Here is a 6,257-nt window from a genome sequence, read left to right as displayed (position 1 = left end):
TGGGCAGCACCGACTGGCCCCCGGCACAGCACCCGGACCCGGCACCCCGCACCACTCGCGGGGTACAGTTCAGCTGGGGGTGCTGGAGGAGACGTGCCCATTCCGTCCCAGACCTTCCCAGCGTACGCACCTGCCCTCGTGTCCCCTTTTCTATCGCATCCCTGTTCAAAATCTCTTTCCTGCTTTCCCCCCTGCCTGTGATCTCTCTTTCAGTGCTGGGGTGTCAAATCCCGTTTCTAATTAGCAGCTCACGATCACAGTCTGGGAAAGGACCTCCAGAGAGCAATGAGCCCACCTCCGTGCTTCCAAATAGGATCCACTAGAACTGTATCACTCCTCACACATGTTTACATCACCACTTCCACAATTAGAAATGTGGGGTGCCTCGCAGCTATAGCTGTGCTTTAGTAGCCCACGACTGAGAGTGCGCTGTGCGAAGAGGAGTCCATTTAGAAACACATGAGAGGAGAGGTCTGCTCAGATGGTGTTAGTGGACTGGGCCAGGCATTGGGGAGCGAGATCTGTGTGGGTCTGCACGTATTGCCTTTTGCAGTGGTCCCTGGACCAATTCTGGCGGTGAATCTCCCGTGCTTTTGTCTGGGGAGAGACTTTGTTGTTCTGCTCCCCAAGGGATGCTGGCGTAGCATGCAGGGTGGTGGGCGGCGGAAGGGACGAGGCAGGTTTTCCTTAGGTGTCTGTTGGGGCACATTTTCATTCCTCAGGCTACATGCAGTACTTCTAAAGACACGGGGGAGTCTGAAATTTTTCTAAAAGACCTGTAAAAGCTGAGGAAGAAAACAAGGCCACTGTCAGTAGATGCAAGTTTACGTTTTGTATTAAATGTTAATTTACCATTCAGGGATCAGCACTTCCACAGGGCAATATTTTAGGTAATAATAAGTCTGAAAGAAGAATGAAAGTCACTGGTGTGAAACTTAGGTAAAATATTAGCACAGCGTCAATTCACTGGCTGCCATGGCCTACAATCTCCAGACACCAGCTTTTTTTTCTCTTTTAACTAAAAATGCCACTTCCTCACTGTTTCCCTCAAGATCCCAGCTCCCACTCACATGGCCCGCTGCTGACTTTTGCAGCTATGTGCTCCCTGATGGATCTGAAAATCTAGCAGACTTGACTCATCACGAGCCTTCTGGTGTTAAAGAGAGGCAAGCTGCCTTGTGCTAGGATTTCCCTATTGCTCCACATCTATCACCTGTCTCTCATCTTTGATGGCGAAAAACAATTTTTGAAAATGAGTCTGTCTTTTTACTGCATTTGCACAGTGGCTAGAGTTGGGTCCATGACTTGACTGCCTGCATGTTATGATATTATAGAGGGAGGCAGCCTGGGAGCGTGCACATGCACATAAAAGCCGTCACTCCACAGAAGGGTCTGTAATCCCAGGTCTAAGCTAAACCTGCACCATGCACAGCTTTATCTGCTGGCTGGCTGGGTGTCTTAGTGTCTGTGTTACAGCAGTGGAAGAAATGGCATCAATATAACTACACAGCCATAGAAGTATTCCAGTATCCCAGTTCACAGCTACCCAGCTACACACCCGTAGTGCCTGCACCCTAACTACACAGGTCTATATTACTTTACATTGCTGCAGTTTGTCTTATAAAATACAAATGAGTGCTGTGATGATAGCTTTTTGCTGATTTTTCTCTCTCCCAGATCTCAGCATGGGGGTGACAGGCTGACCCAGTTCAATTAGCAGATGCCTGTCCACGACCAGACACCTGACAGGTACAGCCTCTGGCTCAGTCCTGTTTGTACCGAGGATTTTTAGTTTTCAGTAATATCAGTAGGGGAAACACTGAGGAATGATGTCATGTTTAATGCACATGTCTAAGAAAGATAACATGACACAATGAACTGTAGCACCAAGGAACAGGCTTTTGCTTAAAGCTTTTGCTTAAAAATTATCCTTCAGCTAGATTACTAAAATGTGGCTCATCCCCTCATGCCAAGACTTAAGCCTATATGCTGCTAAATCATACTTAAACTGCCTCTTAATACAGAACTACACTGCTCCAGCCACACAATCACTGGATTTATATGTTTCCCTTCGCTCATTTGTCATGATAAAGCTTTTTTACTTCTGGATTTGCCCTGATAACTTGGACACTTGTCTGAGAGTAGCATGCAAAGCCCTACCTGGTTTAAGTTACACTCAAGAGAAGCTTGGAGGCATCCATCCATCCTTTTGGAAAACTTAATGAAGACACAAATGACACACAAGCTGGGCTTTGAACTGGGATGACTTTCTTCCAGGCTGAATTACCACTGGATTAATGGCTACTGAAGCCTCCTAAAGACTGTTTACAGCACTTTATACATACACACGTACTTCCCTCCTGTAATACATTTTTAGCACTTCCAGAGAAACCACTATTAAAAATGAAATTAAAATGAGTGGATTAGATTAGGGAATACAATTTCCACAATATTGTTTATTCATTCTCTTTCTTGCTTTTATGACCTTTTAATATAAATTTTGATGGCTTAATGATATTCTGCTATTTCCATTGCTCAGGCTTTCATGGGAGTAGCAATAGGCTGGACATACCTCAGTTCTTTCTCAGTTGGGTTTAGAGATCCTTCTCTCACATAGTTTTCTGCCAAAGCTAAAGGAGCTGTGCCCACCTTGATCAAAATCAGAGCTTTTGACTGCTAATTACAGTGACCTACGACACCTTCTTGTGTATTCTGGGACACAACCGTACCTCGCTGAGACTTTTGCTACCTGGCAGGGAGGATCTGCCAAATCATACTTGAATCTTTTGCCAATATTTTTTTCCATACAAATATGCTCTTACACATGCTAAAATTGCGTTTAGTTTTCTAGTACACTGGAATTTCTTGTAAATGAGTGATACGCTTAAGACCATAGACTGTGTTTTTTAATTTTAGATCTCCCATTAGTAAATCTTCCCTTTCCCTTGCCAATTTTTTCTTTTTCTTTTCTTGCTTGAAGAGACAACTGCTCATTTGCTGTTATACCCTAGAAAGAACAGTGATGTATGGTTTATTAAAATAGCAGCTCAAACACATAAGCCCTTGATTGCTATAGGACAAGTGATTTATAGGTGTTCGCTAATGGATTCCTGCTTGGGGCCCTTGGGGGCTTCCATTTCATTTTGTACCAATGGCGAATTATTCTGAAGAGCCAGGTTTAATTGGCAGTCGAGTCGTTTGATAAATTAATGGGACCGCACTCTTTAGCCTTCCCTGAATTTGCCTTGCCATCAATCTTTATGGCACAACATCAACATCATTACTGAGGTTCATATTTCACAGCGAGGCAGAAGTAACTTTTCACTTACTACATTCCTTGCCTGTTCCCACCCGATAACCTGTCTCCCCTACAATGTTTTCACTTTCCTCTTACTCCAAAGTAGTTTGGTTCATTTCTGATGTACACAGCCAAATCACCATGAATAAGACTTAGCATGTGCAATGCCTTAGGTTTCTCCAATCAATTATATTTTATCTTCTGTAAAGAACAGACACTGATTTTTCAGGGCATCACATCTTGTCAGCTGATGAAGAAAACATGATCCAAGCAGGAACCAGCCAGCTACCACATGGTACAAACTCTCTGATATATTGCACAGGTTATTGTTTTTATTCACATGCATAAGGAAGGTGGAACCAGCTAAGCAACTGCATGTATTATGTCAGTGGTAATACTTCTGTTCTGACCATTAGCATGGAAATTACCTATTTGTGCTGAGATGCAGAATCAAAACTGATGTGTGTACTGCAACACAATGTATATAATTAAGACTATGCTGGTATTAAAACAAACAAACAACAAAGAAAGAAACATTTTTGAAAAATTAGGCTATGTCTAGATCAGGGAGACCCTCTCAGTTTCTGAGTCTGGGTACACCGCCTGGCTGTACCTGGAGTCCTTGCTGGGGCTTGCACCTTAGAGAACACCCATGGATAAATCTAGGTGCACATGTTTCTCAGTTGCCCCATCCATTTCTGTGGGTTTGCAAAGACATTTTATTATTTTCATAAAATATTTCTTTTTCTCATGTTCGGTCTTTTTTCTCCTTGTTGCTTAAAAAATAAGAAGAAAAGGGGAGAGAAAGCCCACAATAATCCACAAACACAATGAAAAATAATGTTTAAGAAACACGTAATTACTCTGTGGTTGTAAGGCTCCCTTGCGTTGCTTGTAGGTCCAGAGTTGATGCTACTCCTTTTTGAAAATCTCCTTTCCATTCTAATTTTTTTTTAATGATGCCTGCATGCTTTTGAGTTACTGTACTGCCCACTATTATTAAAATTTGCAATGTAGCAATGAATGACGCACTCCATGAGTTCAGCCCTTTTCGCGGCCATGCAACTTTGGCTCCAAAGAGCAGCCCTACTGGAAAATGCAGCCCAGTGTTTCACTGTGCCTTGTTTCTCCGTTTCCGTTTAAAACGACAACCGTGAAGCAGCAGAGAGGAAGGGGGAGTAGCTAGGACATATATTCTAAAGAACATAACTGGTGTTATGAGGGCCACCAACTGCAAAACTAAAGCAATTGCAAGCACCTCTCTTTTCTGTTAGCTGCTGAGTTTAATGCACATCTTACTGCAACATGGATTTACAAGAACTGCAAATCCATGCAAAAAGACAACGAAATGCAACACTGGTACCTCGTCTGTAAGGTGCTGTGCTGCTGTTTTGATATTTAGCTCCCACTCTAGAAGACAGATATGAATTAATCTTTACCTTGATTACCTCTGGCATTGCTCTCCATCTGAATGCATCCCTGATCATTTTCCTGAAAGCATCTGTGGCTGATTAAAGCTCTGTACTGACAGGGCACATTAATCAGATGAAAAGAATAGCTGAGGAAAGAAATTTCAGAAGTTAATATCTGTAACATTTATTCACTGTCACTTTGTTTGCTCTGCCAAAATAGGAACTTAAAAAATTATGAACGTGAAGACAGAGAACATGTGTTTAAGACAGGCTGTTTCTAGTTCATTAAATCAGGTCTCACCTTCAGGGCCAAAAAGTTACAACTGCGATGTCATTCCAGAAGAATCTCGGTAAGCAACATCCAGCTAATTAGCATTTATCCCCTGCTTAATGTGTTTACCCATTAACGTTAGTCTGTGACCAGAAGCCTTTACACACAGCAGCGTTCACATCTGAATTTCACACCTGAAAGATGAAATTTTCATACCTGAATACAGACACTCATAATTTCTGTAAAACTTAATTTCAGCGGCAAGAGGTTTTCCTTATGACTGTGAGAAATCTGAGATAAAACTGTTCTTTTTTTCCAGGATATAAAGTTGTTCATTCAAGGGAGAGATTCAGTAAACTTGCACAGTGTCATTTTGAAGCACTTACCTTTCATTTTGAGGTTAGTTTTGGGGTGATCCCAAGAGACCTAACAGTTTTATTATACTTATTTTTCTTGGTCAGTAAGAAATTACACAATCCTTAACACTTCTTAGTTTTCAAGTATTCTGCCTCCAGTGAATCAAAGCTACCATCTCTGCCAAATTACTGTATATTCATGTTTCTGTGATGATTCCTGAGTGACTGGAGGCAGCTACCCCAACTGCATTTTAAAATACAGGATTATAAATATCCACTATGATGTTTGGCTTGCAAATATCTCAGTTCAAAATCCTATTTTCCTTGGTACATAAGCCCTTCAAATAAGAGGAAGTAATGGAAAATGGTTTATTGTTTTAGACTAGATATTATCAGCTGCTATGGGAAAAAAATCTAGGAACTACTGGAGAATTAAAAAAAATCCCCCCCATATTTTTTTTTTTTTTAATTAGATTACAGTGTACTGACCCCAAGTATTCACCAATTCTGAGTCAGGCTGCAAGTGTCACCAGATTGGCTTGCAAATAATAATTTTTTTTCTTTAAAAAAGGATTCATTTTCGTTGTCAGACATTTTTCAAGTCTAACAAAACCCTGTCTTTCATTAGAATGATTAGAAACTTACTGTAAATAAGTTGTTCTGCAATCAAAGGAACAACACAAAAAGTGTAATTACTGCGTCCTTTAAACTGAAGTGCTGCAAGTGTCACCAGATTGGCTTGCAAATAATAATTTTTTTTCTTTAAAAAAGGATTCATTTTCGTTGTCAGACATTTTTCAAGTCTAACAAAACCCTGTCTTTCATTAGAATGATTAGAAACTTACTGTAAATAAGTTGTTCTGCAATCAAAGGAACAACACAAAAAGTGTAATTACTGCGTCCTTTAAACTGAAGTGAAT

Source organism: Fulmarus glacialis, unplaced genomic scaffold, assembly GCF_000690835.1.
Source record: "Fulmarus glacialis isolate BGI_N327 unplaced genomic scaffold, ASM69083v1 scaffold35196, whole genome shotgun sequence".
Taxonomy (NCBI): Eukaryota; Metazoa; Chordata; class Aves; order Procellariiformes; family Procellariidae; genus Fulmarus; species Fulmarus glacialis.
The sequence above is the reverse complement of the archived record's forward strand: the minus strand, read 5'-3'. Positions refer to the sequence as shown.